The following is a 25,556-nucleotide window of genomic DNA, read 5'->3' as shown; positions in this document are numbered from 1 at the left end:
GTTCTTGACTTAATGGGGTCCTAAGTCTTGCTGCTCTCAGGAACAGGTCCCGGAGCTGCCGATGACTCGATGGGTGCCCCAAACTTGCTCTATTTCTTTTTAGCTGGGTTCGGAGCTATAGGTGAGTGTGGAGGGGGTGGGGGTGGGGCGGTTGCTCAGCTCGCGATTGAGTGAGAGCCCTTTTTAGCCTGGAAATGTCTCGATTCCACGTACCTTCCACGCTGTGCCCTGTTGTGGGGTTCCTCCGTTCGTCTAGACTTGTTTTTATGTCCCCTTGAGGAGTTTTGTGTGTTTCGGTCAGGAGAGGTTAAGAGCTGCTTCTTACTCTGCCGCCATCTTAACCCGGAACCTCATTCTCTCTCTTAATAAAGCATTGCATCTTAAGTGATGGTCTCTCTTTAATAGTGGTTAAAAGAAAACTTTGAAAATTTCAAATTCCCCTCAATTTCCCCTTTACACATGAATGTAAACTATGTGGAAAGAGTCTTGCATAGTTCTCCTTTGCTGCGCATCAGAGCATCCACAGTGGGAGAGAAATTTTATGAACGTTATTAATTTGGCTAAGCATTCACATGAAGCTCCCCAGTTGTTTCATGTCAGAATATCTGCACTGGAAAGAAACCTTATGGCTCAGGCTGATCTTATAGTTGACACTCTTTGCTTATTTGACATAAGAGGATCCACACTAGAGAGAAACTTTAGGGATATGATGAATATGGTAAGACCTTCAGGCAACAATTATCTATTATTCCCAACCAAGAATTCCTTTTCAATAGACACCTTATTATCATCATGAATGAAGAAAGACATTGAAATGGAGAGTCCAGAGCTTGTTGAGTATGATAAAATGTCTTCTGAACAGACAAGTTTCAGATGGATTCATTGTAGGAAGGCTTTCAGCCAGAAATCCTGTCTCTTACACATATCAGAGGATTCATAGTGTAGAAAAACCTAATGAATGTACTCAAGTTGTATGTATTTTCCTCAGGAGGTGGATGATCACTATTATTTAGAGAAATGTAAATTTTAATAAGTCTGAAGGACCACCCCATATTGATTATATTAGCTATTATGACAGAAAAGAAAAGTGACAAAAGTTGGAGGAGATATGGGAAAATCAAGATACTAATCAACTATTGGAGAAGTTGTGAATTGATCCTACCATTCAGGAGAGAGCAATTTGGAACTATATAAAAAGACATTAAGAAACAAAAAGGATCTATATGTATTTTTAGAAATCAATTAAAGCTCATTTTTTGTGCTAATTAAAGAATTGGAAATATAATGCAGGGTGGCAGCAAAAGCCCTTGCTCTTGCAAACCAACTGTAACAGCCTGTCAGAAAGGTTTAAAATGTTGAACCAGCTTGGGGGCTGGGCTCACGAAAAAACCATTAGAGCTAGGCTATAAATAGCCCGGAAGTACCAACTGAAAGGCCTTTTGCCTTTGGGGCATCTTGGACTTTGTCTGTTCTTTCTAGACCTCTCCCTGACCTCTCCATTACATCTTGCTATTTTCCCTAAATTTCCCCATTGGGCCCTGTGAGGAAGGATGATTTGGTGGTTAGACATCGTGGTTTTAGCTTCTGTAGGCAGGAAGGACAAACTAAATCAAGCCACTCCCTTATCTAGTGACCTGATAAATCCTTTTACCTCAGGGCAGTGAAACCTTTCCTGACTGAGAGAGCAGGCCTCTCTCAGTCTGACCCTCTCCTGTGTCCCTTCCCCCAGCACCAGCTTTCTCCCTAGCAGCAGTTACAAAACCCGCAAACCCTTTTTCCCTCTGCTTACCCCTGACATTAATAAATCCCCTTTGATATCTACACAAAAGCCTCTGGTGAATCATTGTACTTGATATTAGGGCAAAGGCTGAAGAGGGAAGGAATAACTTTCCTTTTATTTCTTGAGGGAAAACCTGGGCATCCATCTTGGGCAAGAAGTAGCTAGCCGAGACTTCCAATAGATTTTAGTTTCACTGGCAGGGAGGAGCCTCTTGTCTCCCCCCTCAAGGGACCTTAGAAATTGACAACAGAAACCTTTCAGCCAAACCCAAACTACTTCTGGTGGACTCAATTCTTCTTGTATCACAGAGATAGCCCCTGCCTAAAGGACCCAGCTTATTTCCTCCCAACACCTATACTCTGTCTCTAGCCTCAGTGACTAGCCTGTTTGAGAAGCCCTTCCTATACTCCCCATTCATCCCTTACCTCATATATATCTCCCTTTTATTCCAACATCATCCTATCCCCTTACTACCTTCCCATCATCATATCAACTTACTTCTCCATTACAGAAGGTAAGAGGAAGCTCATCAATTCGGAAATCGCTGAGTAAATGGTGTCATATAATTGTAATAAAAAACTATTGTTTCATAATTAATGAGGACAAGGAGGAACTCAGAAAAACCTGGAAAGGCTTGAGAACTGATGCAGACTGAATTTCTCAGCATTAGGAGGATATTGCTCATTGTGATAGCATATTGTATGTAAAACAATTGTGAATTGAACAGTTCTCAATAATATAATGATCGAAAACAATCCCAAAAGAATTATAAAAAAATTTTCATCTGTTTCCAAAGAAGTCATGAAGTCCGAAAGTAGACCAAAGTTTAATTTTTTCACTTTCTGATTTTTTTCTTTTTTATTACTGTTTAGTTCTTTATGAGGAGCAATACAGAGAAATTTGTGAGTGGGAAACCCTCTACACCCTTGTAGTATTATTATAATATTAATCTTTATGGTTATTTTCATAACACAATCGTTACTATTTGAGTTAATAATCAAATAATATAGTTTGCTAAGAAAATATATACCTTAAGGTGGTTGCTATCAAATCTTGCTGACAAGCACTTTGACATCAAGCCTGTAATCCAAAAGTTTCTACCAAGCCCACAACACTCTGCTGGGTGTAAGCTCAGGATAGTCAGTAGGGAGGTGGAGTACTGCTTTGAGGGAAAACTCAAAACAGTCAGAAGGGAAGTGGAAGGCTGCTCTTGGGTCCAAATATCAGTCATTCAACTGCTGACTCCTAGTATTTCATAATAATTGTCAAAAGAAAAACAATTAGGCCCCAACCCCTTATTGCAAAGGCCTTAAAAAGGTCAACCATAATATCAGATTTGATCTACCACCCAAAGTGATTGTTTTTTGTATTTTTCAGCTTATTCAACACTTGCATCATTGATTAGGACCTACCTTTGTGCAAGATTTATACATCCATTGTATTTTAATTTTTGACTGTATCACTTTGTCACTATGTCATCAGATTTCTTTCCATTCAAAAGGCAATCTCCAAAGGCTGGGGGGGGGGTCTTTGGTCTTGATCTTGATCAGAGTCTGGCTTTATTGTGAAACTGGCCTCCTCTCAAAAAACTTATTTAGCTTGGAATTTTGTACTGGTGTGACATGCAAAATCTATATAAGACTGCTTAACATCTCTAGGGCATGGGGAAGAAAATCCAAGATGCAAATTTTTAAAAAAATGTTGGATATTGTTTTTACACACAATTGTCAAAAAATAAAATATGAAATGATGGAGGAGAAGAGTTGTATGATATGATTTCTGGAATGAAGGGGCGTAAAGGGAATGATTACAGGAAAGGCTTCACCTTGAACTCATGCATATACTTGATACTTATGCTGCATTGAGAATCAGTGTCTCCAATTCACAAGGAAAGGCATTTTGCTATAGCACAAAATTCATAGACTGTCCCACAAAGGAGCCATCATTAAGCCCCAAATTTCATATTGTGTAAAAATACTACAATGATAAGGACTTTTTCTCTGAAGTCCAAAGGCTTATCATTCTTCCTCACTATTTGTTGATGTTCATCTATTACAGTTTTTTAACCATTCCCTAGTTAATTGGCACTTACTTGTTTCCTGCTTTTTTGCTGGCACATATAAATCTTACGAAAGAAACAAACTAAGAGTGTATGGGAAAGATGTGGAAGGGATAAGGAACCTGATCCCTACAGTAGTGGAAAAAATATCTGCAACGCTTTACTCAAGTTGCATTTATGCCTATTTTTATTAGATCAGAAGAGCTGGCTCCTTAAAATTTCTTATTCTCTGGCTGTTTTGATTCACAAGCCTAGCAGAAAAGTTTTAAGGGAATTAATTCTGTTAGGGCTCAAGGAAGGGCAACTGGGCATGAAAGAATGAACTAGGTAACTAGGGCAGCAGTTCTGTTTCACCATGAAAATCCTCTCCAACCAAAAGTAAAATATTGCTACAAAACAAATACAGAAGTGAAAGAACCAAAAGTAGACAGAGTGAAACAACTTTCAAAAAGAGAAAAAACCAAAAGGTAGGCAGAGACCATCTGAGGTGAGAGGGGAGCAGAGCTAGAAGGAGGCATAGCAGCAAGTGAAAAGCAAGCCAAGGGCAAACCATACCACACACCCCCTCTCACAGGTTCAGAATTCAAGCTCTACTTAACAGGCAGACCCTGAGATCCTACTGGGGCAAACAGTGTCCAAGCCAACACATACCACTTGAAATTTCAAACCTTTGGAGAAGTCCAGAATCCCAGCCCAGGACAATCTGGGCTGAATGTGGCCTGATTCTCATGGGCCCAGAGTGAAGCCAGGAATCCCAGTCTGGGCTTTGGGTGAGGACATAATCCACAGTTTGGGGTTAGGACACAGTTCTCAGGGGGGGGCCTCCCCTAGAACTTTTTGCCCAAAACTAAGGGTGGAGCTCAAGGAAAGAGAAATCAAGGGTGTGCCTGATTAAATCAACACCTTGAAACCAAAAATTTGAGCCTAAACCTGGGGATAGAATTTGATCAGCCCCTGACCTCATCAAGTTTGGACTGAGATAAAAAACTTACACCCAAGCCTGAGGAAAGTCTTTAAGCTAGCAACAACTTAGAAGTCAATTTAATCAGCATGGGGAGAGGGCTCTCAGAGCTATCAGCCCTCAGACCATCTGGTAAACTAGTAATAACCCAGAAAATAAGCCAAAAAGTAGCATCAAGGAAGCACTGAAGGTTAAAAGGATACCCTCGACTTCCCAAAAAACAGAGCCTACTTATAATTAGATAGAAAAAATGAGCAAACAACCAAAAAAGCACCTAACTCTAAAGAGTGTTTTATGATCCACTATTTGACAAAAACTGCTGGGAAAATTGGAAAACAATATGGGAGAGATTAGGTTTTGATCAACTTCTCACACCCTACACCAAGATAAACTCAGAATGGGTGAATGACTTGAATATAAAGAAGGAAACTATAAGCAAATTAGGTGAACACAGAATAGTATATTTGTGAGATCTTTGGGAACAAAAACCTCTGACAAAGGTCTAATTACTCAAATATATAAAGAGCTAAATCAACTGTACAAAAAATCAAGTCATTCCCCAATTGATAAATGGGCAAGGGACATGAATAGGAAATTTTCAGATAAAGAAAATCAAAACTACCAAGAAACACATGAAAAAGTGTTCTAAATCTCTTATAATTAGAGAAATGCAAATCAAAACAACTCTGAGGTGTCACCTCACACCTAGCAGATTGGCTAAAATGACAGCAAAGGAAAGTAATGAATGTTGGAGGGGATGTGGCAAAATCGGAACATTAATGCATTGCTGGGAGAGTTGTCAATTGATCCAACCATTCTGGATGGCAATTTGGAACTATGCCCAAAGAGCAATAAAAGACTGCCTGCCCTTTGATCCATCCATAACACTGCTGGGTTTATACCACAAAGAGACCATAAGAAAAAAGACATGTACAAAAATATTTATACCTGAACTCTTTGTGGTCACAAAAAAACTGGAAAGCAAGGGAATGTCCTTCAGTTGGGGAATGACTGAATAAATTGTTGTATCTGTTGGTGATGGAATACTGTTGTGCTGAAAGGAATAAAGAACTGGAGGAATTCCATGTGAACTGGAATGAACCTCCAGGAATTGATGCAGAGTGAAAGGAGCAGATCCAGGAGAACATTATACACAGAGATGAATACACTGTGGTAAAATCAAATGTAATGGATTTCTCTACTAGCAACAATACAATGATCCAGGGCAACTCTAAGGGCCTTATGAGAAAGAATGCCACTCACGTTCAGAGGAAGAACTATGGGAGTAGAAATGCAGAAGAAAAATAACTGCCTGATCACATGGATTGATGGGGATATTGACTCTAAATGAACACCTTAGTGCAAATATCAATAATATGGAAATAGGGGGGCAGCTGGGTAGCTCAGTGGATTGAGAGTCAGGCCTAGAGACAGGAGGTCCTAGGTTCAAAGCCAGCCTCAGACACTTCCCAGCTATGTGACCTTGGGCAAGTCACTTGACCCCCACTGCCCACCCTTACCACTCTTCCACCTATGAGCCAATACACAGAAGTTAAGGGTTTAAAAAAACAATAATAATATGGAAATAGGTCTTTATCAGTGACACGTGTAAAACCCAGTAGAATTGTGCATCAGCTATGGGAGGCATTGGGAGTAGGGGAGGGATAGAACATGAATCCTATAACTATGGGAAAATGTTCCAAGTTAATTAAAATAAAGATCTAAAAAATAAAATAAAGAAATGTGAGACGCTTGAAATAAAAAAAAACAGTGTTTTATGAAGACAAAGAGCAAGGTACAGACACAGAAGGTGACAGCAAAAGCAAAGGAAATACACTCAAAATCCAAAAGAAAAATATGGAATGGACACAATCTGGAAAATCTGAAAAAATACTTCAAAAACCATTTAAGAGAGATACAGGAAAAGTGGGGAAGAGAAATTAAAGTTATGCAAGAAGAAATGAGCCAATTGAAAAAGGAGAACCAAAAACTGATAGATGAAAACCAGGCCTTAAAAATCAGAATTGACCATCTAGAAACTAATGATTTAATAAGAAATCAAGAAACATTAAAGAAGAATCAAAGGAATGATAAAAAAAGAAGAAAACATGAAATATTTAAAAAAGAACTGACCTAGAAAATAGATCTAGGAGAGACAATCTGAGAAGGACTGGACTGCATGAAAACCATGATGATGAAACAACCTTGGATATCATATTACAACATATTACAAGAAATTATGAAAGACAACTGCCTGGAGATCCTTGAACAACAAAATAAAATTGAAATGGAAAGAATTCACAATTAAAGGATTGTAAGGCATGGAATATGATATTCAGGAAGGCAAAAGAACTACCCCAGGGCTTGGTATTCCACCTTGGCAGCCACCTACAAGGCTGTTCACCCTGACAGCTACAATCTCCCATTATTCCCTTCCATACTCTATGAATCCAGTGACACTGGATCCTTTCTTATTCCTCACACAAGACTCTCCAACTCTTGACCCTGCATTTTCCCAGGTTTCTCAGCCTCCTCCCCAGCCTTCACTACTATCCCCACTAGTTTCTGCCTCCTGAGCGCAGTGGATTCCTTCAGGTCTGGATGAAAATCTCATCTTCTGCAAGAAAACCTTATGGGCCCATTTTCTCTGTTTGATTTCCTACAATTGATCTTATCCATATTGAAAGGAAAAGAATTTTCTTGCTTTTATATTATTGATCATGAAACATGAGATCACATACAATCCCTTAGATCAGTAACTGCAATTATAATTTTTACAAGTTACTCCCAGTTTTTGCAGTAATTATATAAAAGTTATCAAGCATAATAGTGAAATATTGGCCATTATATTGGAAGGGATATAATTTGGTGAAGTAGATTATTTTAGTAGAAAAAGAACTGTGGGCTTAGAAATCCAGAAGAAAACAAATGATTTATCACTTGTTTCTATGGGTATACATCTGGGGGTTTTGGTTTTAACCAATTATATTACAAAAAGGAATAATATGGAAATGGGTTTTGAGTGATAATATATGTAGAACCCAGAGGAACTGCTTGTCAGCTCCAGGAGGGGGAGGGGAAGATGGGAGGGAGAGAACAAGAATCATGTAACTATGGAGAAAAAAATAAAAAATAAAGTCTAAAAAAAAAATTATAGCAATGGATGATATTGGAGACTTCTGTTGGAAGAGTAAAAGCTTAAGGTCTGTGTAGTTATCTAGGAAAGCCCTGCAGGAAAATTTTGAGTCTACAGCTGGCCTGAGGGGATAACAGGAAAACAACCTTGGCCTGTTCAGGTATTATAAGATTATTTATGTCAAATAGAAGCTCCCATACCATTGTGGTCCAGAAAGGCTCCTGTGACCCAAGTCGGGTGATTGTTCTGCAGGATTCAGTCCATTTTCTTCTCTGAACCTCGTACTAGCCTGAGGACTCGGGATCAAAGTTTCCAGCCCTCGACACCAAACCCCACAGATCACTTCCTGCTGTCCTCTGTACCTCCAGCCTGTTAGTGACTTTGCTAAGGACCTGTCACCCCCCCACCCCCCCATTCCCCAGCACCTCCCCCTGAGGCCCTCCTGTAGCCAGTGAGGAATGGCTGTGAGCAGGGAATGTGGGGGAAAACCTCAGTGACTGCCCTGGAGGCTGCCTTTGCTGTGAGGACAGAACGAGGGGCCGGATGTCCTGAGCAGCCCCTGCCTTGCCCCCTTGGACTGGCCCGGAAGAAGCCTCCCCACCCTATGTCCCCCTCCCCTTCTTTGCTACAGAACTGGGAGCTCCTTGTTGGAATCCAGGTTCGAGACAAGAGCCCAGACTTTGGACCAGCAGAGCCGCCATCCCCGAAGGACGGCTTGGGAGTTCTGGAGTCATATTAACGCTGTAGGCTTTGGCAAGTTCGCTTTAATAGACTCGCTGTTTAGACTCGTCCCCTGAGCGGCAGAAGGGCTGGGCAGGAGAATTCTTCCGAATGTTATGAGAGTAGCCCGAAGTCCAACGGAACTTCCGCTGCTAGCTGCTCTCCTGGCTCCCAGGAGGGGCCAGAAGGCTTTTCCACACTCTTTGCTCTTGGTTTGGAGTTCGAGGGAAACGAAGAGAAACCCTGGAGCCCCCTCGTGTTTTTCTCTCGCCCGTCTGGGGAAACTCTCGGACTGGAATCCAGCGACTGATGACGGCTGCGGGGGAGTCGTCTCTCTCCAAGAAGACCGCGGAGGAGCCTGTCTTGGGCACTGGGCTGAAACGGCCTTTGTGACTGCTTCTTAGAGCTCAGAGACGGCCTTAAGAACTTTCTCACCTTTTTCACAAGGACGTTATTGTGGCCCAGGAGATTCGGGCTTAGTGAGAGGAGGACGATTTCCGTGGCCTGGAAACAGGACGCAAACCCAGCGGGGTTCGAGGTTGGAGGAGATCCCCTTCGGTGCAGTCACTCTTCTTCCTTTTATGTCCTCTCACGTCCTTGTAGTCTTCAGAGAAGCTACAAGGCTCATGAATAGCTCATTTTTACATAAGAGCCGTCTCCGGAGCAAGGAAGCTGCGAGCTGAGGATGCTTTGGAAAGAGTCTGTCGTCGTCCCAGCAGTTTCCGTCCTCGTGTTACAGGTGGCGAGTTAAAAAGGAAAAAGACCCTCAAAAGCCTAGTTTTGGGGTCAACCGTCTTCCGCCTGGACAGCTGGAGCTTCCTGGCCGCAGAGGGCCGTCGTTCCGTGGGCAGAGCTCTCAGGGTGCTACTTCATCACCAACGCCAAGCTCAGCCACAACTCACCAAGCCGGCTGGCTTGCTGGAGGTTTGCGGGCTATTTTCAAAGTAAGAAAAATGTGGGGGGTGGGCAGGTGGGTAGCTCAGTGGAATGACAGCCAGGCCAAGAGATGGGAGGTCCTGGGTTCAGATCTGGCCTCAGATATTTCCTAGCTGGGTGACTCTGGGCAAGTCACTTCACCTCCGTGGCCTAGCCATGGCTGCTCTTTTGCCTTGAAACCAATACACAGTGTGGATTCTAAGACAGAAAGTCAGAGTTTTATTTAAAAAAAAATTTTTAATTAAAAAAAAAAGAAAGAAAAAGGTGGCTTTTTATTTCTGAGCCAAACTTCTTTTTGGTAACTCTGCCTTTATACATTCCACAAATATTATCTTATGGATTCCCGATGCCAGTCCTCGCACTAACAGTCCTGCAACGAACCCATGTCCCGTTAGTGCTGTTGGTCCTCTTGTGCCTCTGCACGACACTCAAAGCTTGGGCGGCTGTTTTTAAACACTGGAAAGCAACCATCATGCCCCAAACCCTCTCCACTGACGCCGGACAATCTGGCTCGGGCCTTCCCAGCCTGACAGCCAGGAGAGCATTCCTTCTCTTAGCCAGGACCATTCTGATCTGACCCCCTTCCACGGCCCAGCCCACCTTTGGTGCCATCTCTCCACCCCCTGACGCTTACCGTCTAGGCACACTCCACCTCAGCCTGGTCCTACCTAGTCTTTGCACCCTTGCCCAGCCTCTCCCTCCCCACTTCCTCTCCTCCCTGCCCCTAGCAGTCTCCTCTTCTCCTCCCCACCTCACTCAGCCTCCACCTGGACAACAAAGCAGGCTCCAGGGATCAGACAAGTCCAATACGGGCCTTTTCCCTCTGAGGGACTTTAGTAGATATTAGACATCACACACGTTTTTCTGCCCCACGTGCCAGGCATACCATCAACATGCCTTTCCCAGCAAGGCTTTTGGTGGGCATCCTCTGACTTACACACCTTTTGAGCATTTGCAAATTGATTTTATTCCTGTGCCTAAGGCTGGACATTATTAAGTTTGTCTCGTTATAGGGACCAGCTCGCCAGATAGCAGGAAGCCTTCCCCAGGACGGGCCACAGCAGCTTTTGTGGTTATATTTCCAATTGGAATTTGATTTTTTTTATCTTCTCACTTATTTGTACACAAATATATGGAATCAGTACCCACGTTTTGATTTTGAAGGACACGTTTCCAAATGCTTCAGACTATGGAAACCTGCCCTTGATGGGTAAATGTTCTGGGATGTTAATGCATTTGTGTCTGATTTCAGGAGGGATTGCTAACAAGCACAAGTCAAGGGGGCCACCAACCCCTGCATAAAGGGTGAGGATCGACGCCAAGACAGAGGACTTATTTGGGGGTTTGAGGAAGCAGCTGTTTGGCCAATGCAGATGTTGGACTTCCCCTCGCCAGGTTCCTACAAGTACTTCCATTTTGTTTTCATTTAGGCTCCCCTCTCCCTGAGGCCGAAGGAAAAATCAGACCTTGGAACCATACTACCCTTTTCCCTCCAACTCTTGTCCCTTTTCTCTTAAGTATGATGGCCATTTTCTATAGTCCTGGTGTGTTACTGGAAACTCTGGGGTCTCTGAACTAAATTTCCTGTGAGCCCACTGGCTTCCTGTGGAAGTTTAGAAGTCCTTGAACTAAATTTCCCATGAGTCCACTGGCTTCCTGTAGAAGTTTAGAGGTCCTCGAACTACATTTCCCATGAGCCCACTGGCTTTCTGTGGAAGTTTAGAGGTCCTTGAACTACATTTCCCTTGAGCCCACTGGCTTCCTGTCTTACGTGATCATAGACAGTTACATAATGACATAGACCAGAGGATAAAATTAAGTGGCTGGACTTGCACTTCGTCTTTGGTGGCTTGGAAGCAGATCCACCATGGGGGAAAGGAAGTAACAAGGCACATCATTTAAACTGACTCTTAGCATGGCACGTGGCTTCATTTTTCTAATGGCTACCAATAAATCTTTTGAAACCATAATATTTTAAAATCTATCCTTCTATATTCATTTTATTTTTTACACTGGCTGCCAATGGGAAAGTGCAATATTGCTGCAATCGTCCTGCATGTTTGTAGAATATAAGTTACCTCAATGGAGCCCAGCTGGTAATTCAAGGACCCATTATGATTTTATTTTTACTCATAATTTTATACACATAAGATTTAGATATATATGTTTTATCTAGAATTTTTTTCTCTTCTATTTTGGTTTTAGGTTTTTTTTGTTTTTTTTTTTTTTGAGAATTGATTCATATACCTCATAGCTCAGCCATATAGCCCGGGGTGACTCTGGTGTTAGTCAACACCCTCCTAATTATCCTAAAATTCAAGGCTTAAGGCCTTTTGAAGTAATTTTAGGAAAAGAAAATCACCAACACCCCAAATCAAGAAAGTGGGTCTCCTGGAGAAGATGCCATAAAAAATGCCTACAGAAATCACACACTACATCAAAAGATCTCGAGTGACCTTTGGGGTATAATGAATCGAACTGAAGTGGGTTGAACCTATCATTCTGAATGTAAACTTTTCTGCCTAAGAGGAGTGTCCCCAATTGGCTTTTTGTCAGTGCATCCATCAGTCACTTTTTTGTTTTCTTTCTCCTTTTTCTTTCCCTCTTATTCCCCAAATTGTTGTAATTCTCTATATAAGGTGTGATATTTTATATACCTCTAGTAAGAGAATCTTTAGATGTATATTCCACACGAGTGGAATGGTTCACTGGGGAGACCTGAGATGTTAATCTACCAGAAACCCCAAGTCAGGAGATTTAACTTGCTTGTCTCCCAAAGAATCAAAGGGGAGATTGTGAAAAGGGAATTTATCCTATTCCCCTTTTGACCATGGGTGTCTGACATGAGTTTGAACTTGGTTCGAAAGCAAGGGCTGTGTGAGGGAAATCATTGGATAAATTTAGTCATGAGAGCAGAACGACAGCCAGAAAAATGGAGCGAGGCAGCCAAGAATATCATGAGGTAGCAGAGTGACTTCCTAGTCACTGCTCCTGGGAGACCCAGGCAATTAGAAAACCATAGTTGGCTCCTGAGATGTCAACTGTGAGAAGTAGTGGAAGGAAAATAGGCTTGATAAACTGAGGCAGGAGCAGAGCACACTCTCTTGACTTCCATGTTTCCTGGTGACTGGTCTCCTCAGAATCATCTTGGTTAGATGACTCCAAAATGGTGGCCGCAGATTAGCCAGCTAAATGAGGCAGTAAGGAAACTATACATCTTTTTTCTACCTTTTTTTCTAATATTATTTTTGATTTTATAAAATTATAGCCAGTCTCATAATTTTAACCCTTACAGTTCATAATACACTTCCCAAGTTTCACTGAGATTGTGGTTTATGACATATAAGTTTTTCCATAACATCCATATACTGCAATTTCAGTTGTTGCTCCATTGTGGGACATCGCCTCTCACTTTCCAGTTCATTGATATAATAAAAGGAGATGGTAGCAATATTTTTGTAAAGCTGATTTCCCCCCCTTTCTTCATGGGAATATGGCTGCTGCTTTCACCACTGAGTCAAAGAGTACACCTAGTTTCATGATTTGGGGGTGACTTCACAGTTTCACTACCACTAAAAGTGTCTAATTTCACAAAACTCTTCCAACGCTTTTTCTTCTGTCGTTTTTGTCAGTTGCATGAGGACAAGGGGAATCCTGAGAGCTGACTTAATTTGCAGTTATCTAGTACTGATTTGTAAGACTTCTGTTTAAGCTTGTTTTTTTTTAAGTTACATTTATTTTTTCCCTGACTGATCTGTCTTTTCCCAGGTGAAAAAGAAAACTTGTAAGAAATGTACAATTGAGAAAAATAAATTCCTTCTAGCTGTGATTCTCCTCTTGTTGCCTTTATCAACCTGAAACTCCAATTTTTAGTGAGTTGGATTAGTGATGATAGAGGTAGAGTATTTTTCCCCAAATACTAGTTGCTTTTGCATTTGTCCCTTTGAAAGTTGCCTCTGAGCTCAGACACAACCACGCTGCATCATCCTGCAGAAGTCACCCACTCAGCTGGCTTAGCATTTTCAGCCACACAGCCATGAATGGATGAGCTTTGCCTGTAATGAGGATTTGGCAAACCTGTGTAGAATCCGGACTTTGTATCCTGAACGTCTTCCTTCTTTGAAGTAGCTCTCTGTATTGCCTTCCCTTGTCTGTCCATGACCCACATCCATCACATATAAACGTATGATGATTTTCCTAATAAATTCCTCAAGCTGGAGCATCAGCTCAGTGCTCTGTTCAGACCCTCCATCCTGTTCTCTGCTTCATTCTTCCATGCCAAGTTGCCCCTCCTGGTCAAGACCCCTGCCTGGGCTTGATTACTCAGACCCTAACAGAATGAATTCCTTAAAGCTTTTCTGCTAGGGTTGTAAATCGAAAACAGCCACAGGACAAGAATTTTGAAGACAATCAGCTCAGCAAACCTAATCAAAACAGGTATAAATACAAACTGAGTAAAACTATGTAGATGTTTTCCAAAACTGTTAAAGCAAAATTAAATACATGTTTGTTTAGGCAGCATATAAGCTCAGGGATTAAAAAGGTTCCTTAGGAAAGGTGCTCTTTTGTCAAGCATATTTTGTTTTACCATGGTTATAATGGAAAAATGTGTAAAAATTGATCTGATGTTTTGAGCATTTGACAATATGGGAAAAGAAAACCAGGTACATTAGGAGGTGAAAAGAACTACCTGGCAAAAATGGGAAGCTTGGAGTGGAACTTAAAAAGTTTTACATTTAAAAAAGAATCTCCTCTCTCTTCCCAAATGTGGGAGGGGAGGCAATAAATAAACTTTAAAAAATGAAGAATTAGTGAAGCAGAAGCACCAAGATGTTTCAATGGTTACTCAGTGGGTACAGCACCAAGTCTAGAGATGGGAGGTCCTGGATTCAGATCTAGACTCAGACACTTCCTATTTTGTGAACCTGAGTAAGTACTTTAACCCCCATTGCCCAGCCCTTACCATTTCTTCTCCCTTGAAATCAATACACAGTATTAATTTTACAATAGACTGTAAGTGTGTGAAATGAGAAATCAGTGTATTTATATATCAATTTATTGTTATTAATATTGCCAAAAAGTCAGTACAAGCTGATCCCCTATCCCCATCCTTACAAAGACTTGAAAGCCTTAAGTGAATTTGTCTGGGAATTTGCCTGGGGAAGGAGTCCCAGGCTGGACTATTCTTAGACCCTAAAGTATCCAAGATTAAATCTTAAGGATCAACATTAATTATCCCTTTGTCACAGAAGTTCTTCCATTTTATCAGAGGCTTCTTCCAGGAAGTCAAGTCCAACTGCTTGACATCAATCCCACCCCGATAATCCAGTCCTGACTTCCTCTTCTCTTGATATAATATCCTTGCCCCTTTTATTTCTAGATTTAAGCTTTTGTCACTTATTAAGAAATATATGACCGTGGATGTCAAACATTTAAAATATGAGACTTTATTGAGAGAGAGAGAGAGAGATGGGAGGGGAGGGGCACTGTCTCAGGACAAAGACCCAAGACAGATTCCCAGAGAGATTACAGAGAAAATGTGGAGCACTGCCTCAAATTGTGACACAAGATGAATGCACAATAATTCACAGTAAAATCCCTTACTCCTAGGCAAATCCCAATATAATCAGGTCTCCCAGAAGGGATTATAACATTTTACAATAATTTGAGACAGTGTTGTGAATAGTTTTATATTGACTTTACAATGAACACATTCAAGTTGATTAACATCTTCAAGAAACTGGAGAATAGCTTCACAATGGATACATCCAAAAAAAATCAGTATTTTAAAGAACTGACCAGGAGGTTAGAGACAGATACAAAGAGGGAGTGGTTCAGGCCTGGATTATGTAGGAGGGGCTGAGGAGATGATCATTCAAGCCAATGAGCTTGACCTCCTTTTAGAAGCTTCAATAATCCAAATACAAAGGTACTATAAGATCCTCTCAAGACAAAAGAGTACTCAAGATTGGTACTTAAAATCTAGTCACTAGTCCTTCAGGATGTAAGACCATGAGCCTGGGACTCCTGCCTGAGGCAATTCCCTGGCAGGGCCCCTTAAAGCTGCAAAGCTTTGGTAAGAATGGGGGGAGGGAACAACAACCTTTAGATACTAACAACTTTTAATAACTTGAGACTGAAACACTAATTTCTCACTCCACACAAGTGGATTCAATGAAGGCAAAAGATAGGATCAGGCCTTTGGATGGGGACAAAAATTGATGCAGCTCTTTGATAGTAAATAGGGATAAGGTTACAGTTAGCTGGTGTAAAGGTTAAAATTAATGATTGGACAATGATTATATGAAATTATGTGGTCGCCAGTAGTTATTATATCTTGAGTCAGAAATTTTATTTACAAATATTTACAAATGGAGAGGAATCAATAAAGAAGAGAAATGTGAGGGGAATGGAGTAGTAATCTAGCCTATCAACTTAAATGTTTTGCTCCAAGTCTGCTTAATCCAGGCATTGATTGATTAGCTCTCAACCAGGAAGTCTAGTAGTGAGTAACCACTTGGTCTCCTCCAAGATAGAAGCTAGTCTCTCCAGAAGTTAGGAAATGGGTCAGCCTTTCCCTCATCAAGGGAATTAATCCAAGTGTCATTGTCCAAGTAGAAACCAAGTTCTGAGTCTCGAGATCTATTTATCATCTCTGATAAGGACAGCTTAGCTGACAAGAAGTAAGGGACATGAAAGATCTTTTAGCTCATGCTTCCAGCTCTGTCTCTGGGAGCATGGAATTTATTATAGATATTTCAAGACTCACTTCACACAAAAGAACCCCCCTAAAACTTCACGTTTGCACAGAAGTTACAAATTATGCCATATCAAAACACAAAAATTCTCATTTGACTTCAGAATAGAACAAGGCCAAGGCTGGATTTTGACTGGGTTCTTATCAGAAAGCCAGGTTGGGGAATATTTTGGTAGGACAGAAAGCCCCAGGATTTCTCGGCCTTGACTGTCTCCAGCAACTTTTTTGAGACCCATCAATTTATTCCAAATCTGGGCAAAGTGCCCCTGCTAAGGTTTTGGCCTTGGCTTTACCAAGCAGCTGCATTCCTGACCAAAGGGGAAGAATGTTAATCTCTTAACTGCTGGTTTGCTAGTAACTTAAAGCTTTCTAATAAGGAAAGATGTGGATCACAAAAGGGGTCAAAAAAGGAGTCTCAGATTTTTATCTATTCTCTTATTGGCTTCCCACATCTGAGCCCAGGATGCAAGCCTTAATCTCTAGCAAAGCTCTCTCAAAGACTATCTGAGACTATCTCCAAAAGACAATTTCTTCAGACTATCTTCTCCAAGACCATCTCCTCCTGAAAGAGTTTGGGGCTTGCTTTTATGGTGACTTCTTGTCCATTCCCCTCTTCACAGGGCCAATCACAGTTTCTAAATTGTCTAGCACTGTCCAGGAGGCAGTGTCTGTGGGATAGACTTCACACCTTCTGAAAGTTAAATTCTCATCAAAAAGATTCACAAATTCCCAGCTGATTGAATCAAAAAGTTTCACAGTTTCCTTATTGATTTAATTTCTAAACATATGAATTCTCGAATTATCTTTTGGTAATTAAATTTAAAAGTAGACAAAGGGGAGTTAAACTTGTCTTCAGTCTAGTGAAGTATTAAGTAGGGGTACTTAAGATAGTGTTAACTCAGATTAGACAATAAAATAAAGAATTCTCTTTCACACTGGAAAATTTGAAACTGAGTATTGATAAAGTGAGATCATTTCTTCCTTTTAAAGTGCTAAGTTTTGAAGAAGAACTATAATTCTGGGAAATACAATGAATTCACTAGTCTATGTAATTTACTAGCCATGGGATTTTACCTGTCTAAAGGGAAATATGGAAATATTAGCACCCCCAAAAGTTTAATATCCTACTTAGTTTGTGGCAAACCCTATGTAAATGTTAATATTTCTTATTGTGAAATTTTGCAAACCTGTAAAGAGCAGCTTTACAAACTTGTAAAAAGCAGCTTCTCTTACAATCTGATTGTTGCTAGATCATAAATGAAAATTTTAAAATGGTGAAAAAATACACATTTGAAAAAAAATCATGGATTTTCTTCACCCTGTTGATCATATGTTTAAATTATATCAAACATTGTTTCATGTATTTTAATTCTAATTGCAGTTAGGAATCTAAATCTGAAACATTATGTTTCATTCTGAAGTTATTTGACTCTCCCTTATGGAAATAATAGAATAACTAACTTCTGTTATTATGAAATTATAATGATATATGACATTGATTGTAATGTTCTAAAGAATAATGTAATATAATAGAACATAATCTATTAAAATATGATGATATAATAGAATGTGTAACATTGTATCACTTAATATTGTATGATATTGCTAATATTAAAACATCAAATATTTAATTGGCTATATTTGAAAGGCGAAAAATGAAGAGATCTTCTTAAATATCCTTGTTTCCTTGTGAGCTAAAAGAGCAAGTGAAATACTTATCTCCTTCTCCATTATAATGACTGTCTGATTAGAAGGAAAATAATTATCAGAGGGAGGAGTAATTAGGACTTTGTTCATGTTATAGAAATGTTTCATTGTGTAGCATAGAAGAATATATGCTATTTCTCCAAGAACAATATGATTTCTCAATGGGGGCATGAAATTCCCATCAGCAAAAAATGTGTCTCTTTAACCAATGTCCCCAGAAAAGAGGGTACCTTGCCTCTTGCTTATGAAGAGAGTTGTGTCTTCTCTTTAGCCTGATGGCTCAACCTTAGGATGTCCCCTAAGTTGCCATTAGATGATATTTCCAGAGACAAGGTGGATTTGGACACCTCAAATCCTCCCTTATTCCTATAAAAAGGAATACTTTATTTTTTAAAATTTAACCAGGGACTTGGAGGTTCTCTTACCACAGAGATGTGTAGGGATTAACCAGCCCACAGTGACAGGAAGTAGAAACCATAGAAACCATAGGAAGGAGGAACAATAGAGTAATGAAGTGAGGTAGAAAAAGTGATAAAAGGGTCAGTTGCTGACAATTATGGCTGGTAGTTGCTGGGAAATTGGCTGCTGGGAGTGAGTTGGGTTGGTGGTTGGCATTTAGTTGTTGGAATATAAAGGGAGGCCTGAGCTTACTGAGAGGGCTTTTTGACCTTTTCTGGGTTGTGAGGTGACTGGTCTCCATTGACAGTCCTAGTTGGGGTTGGATTAAACACTGATTGGGTTTATTTTGTTATAAAATTAAAGTAGATGTTGTAGATGGAGAGGGACGATGAACTAAACTGGATACTACCACTGGTAAATGTGTGACAACGGTGATAGCCCAGATAGGTGGCTAGGGCAAGATCAACTGAGGCTTGCCCTAACTAGATAATTTGACACCTCCTCCTTTAAAACAGTGCCCAGGCAGGACCCTTCAGGACAATGGATGGTATCCCTTCAGGTCCCACCTGGGGTTGATTGATAGTGTATGATGGGCTCTATTAGCTTGGTAACGTTTGTCTCTGACTGCAGTATCTCCCTTCCCAGAGAAGCTATAAATAACCACTTCAGGAAGGCACTAAAAGGCTTTGATTGAGGGTAAAGAGGTTAGAGAGAGGGAATATTCAATACTTAAGTGCATTGAAATAAACTTAGAGAAGAACAATCAGATCCATTGGGGCAGAAAATTGATTCACACCCTATAGAGAAGTAGAAGGGTAACAAAGGGACTGATAGGGAGGGAAGCAATATTAGAGAGGGAGAGGGCTTGGGGGGGAGGAGCATGGCTTTAAAGAACAATAAGAGGGGAATATGAAGGGAGGGGAGAGAAAGGGAAGTACAATGAGGGAGGGGATTATAGGAACTGATTAAAAACAAAACACTGGTATAGAAGGAAACAGTGAAAGAAGAAAGGACAGGACTAGGAGAACAAAATGTCTGGGAATGCAGAGTTGATAATTATAACTCTGAATGTGAATGGGATGAACTCACCCATAAAACGTAAGCAAATAGCAGAGTGGATTAGAAACCAAAACCCAACCATATGTTGTTTACAAGAAACACACATCAGACAGAAAGACAGACATAGAATGAAAATGAGAGGATGGAGCAAAATCTTTTGGGCTTCAAATGAGAAAAAGAAGGCAGGGGTGGCTATCATGATCTCTGACAGAGCCAAAGTAAAAATATATAAGGTTAAAAGAGATAGGGAAGGTTACTACATCCTAATAAAAGGCACTATAAACAATGAAGAAATATCAGTACTCAATATGTATGCACCAAACGGAATAGCTTCCAGATTTCTAAAGGAGAAGCTAATGGAGCTCAAGGATGAAATAGATAGCAAAACCATACTAGTGGGGGACCTGAACCTTCCCCTATCAGATCTAGAAAAGTCAATCCAAAAAATAAATAAGACAGAGATAAGATAGGTGAACGAAACCCTAGAAAAATTCAAGTTAATAGATATTTGGAGAAAAATAAATAGATACAAAAAGGAATACACCTTCTTTTCAGTAGCACATGGAACATTCACAAAGATAGACCATGTAATAGGGCACAGAAACATGGCAAACAAATGCAAAAAAGCAGAAATAATAAATGTAACCTTCTCAGATCATAATGCAATAAAAATAGTTATTAGTAAGAATACATGGAGAGGCAAACCAAAAACAAATTGGAAATTAAATAATATGATTCTCCAAAATAATTTAGTGAAAGAACAAATCATAGAAACAATTAATAATTTCATTGAAGACAATGACAATGATGAGACATCTTACCCAAACTTATGGGATGCAGCCAAAGCAGTTCTAAGGGGAAAATTGATATCATTGAGTACATATATTAACAAATTAGGGAGGGCAGAGGTTAATGAATTGGGCATGCAACTTAAAAAACTAGAAAATGAACAAATTAAAAATCCTCAGATGAAAACTAAATTAGAAATACTAAAAATCAAAGGAGAAATTAATAAAATTGAAAGTAAAAGAACTATTGAATTAATAAATAAGAGTAGAAGCTGGTATTTTGAAAAAACAGATAAAATAGACAAAGTACTGGTTAATATAATTTTAAAAAGGAAAGAAGAAAACCAAATTAATAGTATCAAAGATGAAAAAGGAGACCTCACCTCTAATGAAGAGGAAGTTAAGGCAATCATTAAAAACTATTTTGCCCAATTATATAGCAATAAATTTAGTAATCTAGGTGATATGGATGATTATTTGCAAAAATATAAATTGCCTAGATTAACAGCAGAAGAAATAGAATACTTAAATAATCCAATATCAGAAAAAGAAATTGAACAGGCCATTAAAGAACTCCCTAAGAAAAAATCGCCAGGGCCTGATGGATTCACAAGTGAATTCTACCAGACATTCAAAGAACAATTAATCCCAATACTATACAAATTATTTTATATAATAAGCAAAGAAGGAGTCTTACCAAACTCCTTTTATGACACAAATATGGTACTGATTCCAAAGCCAGGCAGATCAAAAACAGAGAAAGAAAATTACAGACCAATCTCCTTAATGAATATAGATGCAAAAATCTTAAATAGAATACTAGCAAAAAGACTCCAGCAAGTGATCAAGATGGTTATTCATCATGATCAGGTGGGATTTATACCAGGAATGCAAGGATGGTTCAACATTAGGAAAACCATCTACATAATTGACCATATCAATAAGCAAACCAATAAAAAAACCCATGATTATCTCAATAGATGCTGAAAAAGCCTTTGACAAAATACTGAAAACACTAGAAAGTATAGGAATAGAAGGTTCTTTCCTAAAAATAATAAACAGTATATATCTTAAACCATCAACAAGCATCATATGCAATGGGGATAAATTAGAAGCCTTCCCAATAAGATCAGGTGTGAAACAAGGATGCCCATTATCACCTCTTTTATTTATGTAAAATAAATAATTTTGATTATAATAATTAAAAAGCTTTTGTACAAAGAAAAACAATGCAACCAAAATCAGAAGGGAAACAACAAACTGGGAAAAAATCTTTATAACAAAAAATTCTGACAGAGATCTAATTACTCAAATATACAAAGAGCTAAATCAATTGTATAAAAATCAAGCCATTCCCCAATTAATAAATGGGCAAGGGACATGAATAGGCAATTTTAAGATAAAGAAATAAAAAGTATTAATAAGCACTTGAGAAAGTGTTCTAAATCTCTAATAATTAGAGAAATGCAAAACAAAACAACTCTGAGGTAGCACCTCACACCTAGCAGATTGGCTAAAATGATAGTGGGAGAGAGTGCTGCTGAAATGAATGCTGGAGGGGATGTGGCAAAATTGGAACATTAATGCATTGCTGGTGGAGTTGTGAACTGATCCAACCATTCTGGATGGCAATTTGGAACTATGCCCAAAGAGTGATAAAAGACTGCTTGCCAGGGGGCAGCTGGGTAGCTCAGTGGATTGAGAGTCAGGCCTAGAGATGGGAGGTCCTAGGTTCAAATCCGGCCTCAGACACTTCCCAGCTGTGTGACCCTGGGCAAGTCACTTGACCCCCATTGCCTACCCTTACCACTCTTCCACCTATAAGTCAATACACAGAAGTTAAGGGTTTAAAAAAAAAGACTGCCTGCCCTTTGATCCATCCATAACAATGCTGGGTTTATACCCCAAAGAGACCATAAGAAAAAAGACATGTACAAAAATATTTATACCTGCACTCTTTGTGGTCACAAAAAAACTGGAAAACAAGGGAATGTCCTTCAGTTGGGGAATGACTGAAAAAATTGTTGTATCTGGTGGTGATGGAATACTGTTGTGCTGAAAGCAATAAAGAACTGGAGGAATTCCATGTGAACTGGAATGACCTCCAGGAATTGATGCAGAGTGAAAGGAGCAGAGCCAGAAAAACATTGTACACAGAGACTGATACATTGTGGTAAAATTGAATGTAATGGACTTCTGTACTAGCAGCAATGCAATGACCTAAGACAATTCTGAGGGACTTATGGAAAGGAACACTACCCACATTCAGAGGAAGAACTACAGGAGTAGAAACACAGAAGAAAAACAACTGCTTGGACACTTGGGTTGATGAAGACATGGTTGGAGATGTAGACCTGAAAAGACCACACCCATGTAATTATCAATAATGTGTAAATAAGTCTTGACTGACCACACATAATAAAACCAGTGGAAATGTGAAAAAAAATAAATAAAAGGCTTTGATTGTATTTAGCAAAGATGGGGTATTGGGATTGGATAGAGGGATTGGGAAACCCTATCTACTTGGATGATGATAAACCCTCAGATCTGTAGGCAAGTATTGAGTCAGGATGGTTAGCTTCTCTGGTCCAGCCTGGCCACAGATAAACCAGAGTAGGCAAACTGCTTCTTGATGTTTCAGCTTCTTCTTTTGCTAGATGATATACCTAAACAGTCTTTGGGATATCCACCCCTTTTCCACCCTCTTCTTCTTCTCCTGCCCACTTCCCGGATCCGTCCCGGGCCCTGGGAAACCTAGATAACTAAGATGATTGATTTCCTAATATCTAGGGGCAGTAGAATCAGAAGATGATGGTCTGGGTATAGGTTGATGATGTAATCAGGAACAAGACAGGAAGATCTTGCAAGGTTGAGCCCAGCAAGTCTCAATTCCAAAAGACCAGGATCCACAGATCTCCAGTCCAAGCGAAGGAAAGGAACCCTCAGCCAGGGCTGCCAAGGAATTTATACCACCCTGGGCCAACCGCTCTCTCCCCTGTCCTCACGGCCCTCTGGGAACATTCCGATATCCAACAGACCCACCTGTCAATCAACAGTGTGGATTCTTGGCTCCCAGAGATTCAATATAACAATTTTGATTGGGCTAGATTGGGTTGCAACTTTGTGGGGTGGTGGTTATTAGTGGCAGTTTTAGGCAGTAATTACAGGTAGTTATAGGATAACTTGTAGAGACTTAGGAAAAATTTCTTTCTCTACCTCTTTCCTATATTTCTCTCCTTTACTATATTCATTTTACTATATTCCTTTACTATCTCTATTTTAATTAAACTAAATTATTAATTGTTAAGAGCTGTTAGAAGTTTTCTTTCTGTTGCTAAAAGGGATAACATGAATTTACAACTCTACTACATTCTCATTAAAACAAATTATTAAAAGCTGCCCTCTTATTTTGTCAAAACCCCTATTTTAACCCTTACGTTACTTTATCAAATGGGTTGGTCTTCTGCTCAGACCCAGAAATCAGCCCACTGCATCATGAGCCTGAGCCCTTGGATAGAATGCACTGAACTGTAAGGACCAGGTTCCCAACCCTTCCACATCTTCCCAATGCACTCTTATTTTGTTTCTTTGATAAGATCTATACATGCCAGCAAAAATAACAGGAAACAAGTGTCAGTTAACTAGGGAATAGCTAAAATAACTGTAACAGACGAACACCAACAAATAATGAGGAAGAGTGACAAGCATTAGGATTTGAGAAAAAAAGTCCTTTTCATTGTACTATTTTGCATAGTATGAAATATGGGGTTTAATGAGGGCTCCTCTGTGGGACTGTTTATGAAGTTTTTACTACAACAAAAATGGCTTTCCTGGGGAATTGGAGATACTGATTCTTATCTCCAGCATAAGATATCCACTGTATAATCAAGTATGAGTTCAAGGGGAAGCCTTTCCTGTAATCATTCCCTTTACATTCCTTCATTCCAGAAAGAATATTGTTCACTGATGACACAACTCTTCTCCATCATTTCATATTTTATATTTTGACAATCATGTGTAAAAACAATATCCAACATTTTAAAAAAGATTTGTCTTGGATTATTTCTCCCATGCCCAACAGATGTTAAGCAATCTCATAAAGATTTTGAATCATATAAAATATTTTTCTTATTGATCCTTATAGAGAGCTAAACTAAAAAAAAATCAAAAAATGAAAAAATTGCTCTTTGGTCTGGATTCAGACTCCACGAGTTCTTTGGAAACATGAAATTTTTTATTATGCAGTCTTGGGGATTATTTAGGATCATTGTATTATTGAGAATAGCTCAGTTCACAATTGTTTTGCATCATATTGCTGTCCCAATGTTCATTGTTCTCCTGGTATTGCAAAATTCAGTCTGCATCAGTTCTCAAGTCTTTCCAGGTTTTTCTGAGCTCTTCCTTGTCCTCATTAATTATAAAACAATAGTATTCCATCACAATCATATGCCACCATTTACTCAGCCATTTCCAAATTGATGAGCTTCCTCTTATTTTCCAATTCTTTCATCACCACAAAAAGAGCAGGTTTACAGTGCTTCTTTTAAAAAAACACATATAGATCCTCTTCCTTTTTGTTTCTTAATGCCCTTTTAACATAGTTCTAAACTGCTCTCTCCAAAAGGGTTGAATCAGTTCACCAGTCCTCCAATAGTTCATTAGTATCTCAGTTTTCCCACATAACTCCAACTTTTATCACTTTCCTTTTCTGTCATAATAGCCAATCTAATAGATACGGGGTGGTCCCTCAGATTTATTATAATTTACATTTTTAGTCATCACTCTCCTCCTGAGGAAAACACATACAACTTGAACATATTCATTAGGTTATTCTGCACTATGAATCCTCTGATAGAAAGGAAGAGATATGATCTCTGGCTAAAAGCCTTCCTACAGGGAATCCATCTAGCACTGATCTGGTCAGAATCCATCTTCTCTTACTGAACAAACTCTGGTCTCTCCATTTCAGTGTCTTTCTTCATTCATGACAGTAATAAGATTTCTATCCAAAGGAAATTCTCATTGGGAATAAGAGATGATTGTTGCCTCAAGGCCTTACCACATTCATCATATTCCTAAAGTTTCTCTCTAGTGTGGATCCTCTTATGTCAAAAAGCCTAAGAGTGCCAACTATAAGATCACTCTCACTCATGAGGTCTGTTTCCAGTAAAGATTTCCTGACATGAAGCAACTGTGGAGCTTTATGTGAAAGCCTATCCAAATTAATGACATTCATAAAGTTTCTCTACACTAT

At 39.5% G+C, this 25,556-nt stretch overlaps 1 protein-coding gene across 1 annotated transcript in view; it reads right to left on the bottom strand.

Annotated features, from left to right (window-relative positions):
* The window catches only part of LOC123239360 (zinc finger protein 420-like), a gene marked incomplete at its 3' end in the record, with an annotated part of 159,469 nt that overhangs the window by 121,757 nt on the left and 12,156 nt on the right, over positions 1-25,556 (bottom strand). The gene's annotated exons all lie outside the window — the stretch shown is intronic.

The sequence above is a fragment of the Gracilinanus agilis genome, chromosome 3, assembly GCF_016433145.1.
Source record: "Gracilinanus agilis isolate LMUSP501 chromosome 3, AgileGrace, whole genome shotgun sequence".
NCBI classification, from domain to species: Eukaryota; Metazoa; Chordata; class Mammalia; order Didelphimorphia; family Didelphidae; genus Gracilinanus; species Gracilinanus agilis.
The sequence above is the reverse complement of the archived record's forward strand: the minus strand, read 5'-3'. Positions and strand labels throughout refer to the sequence as shown.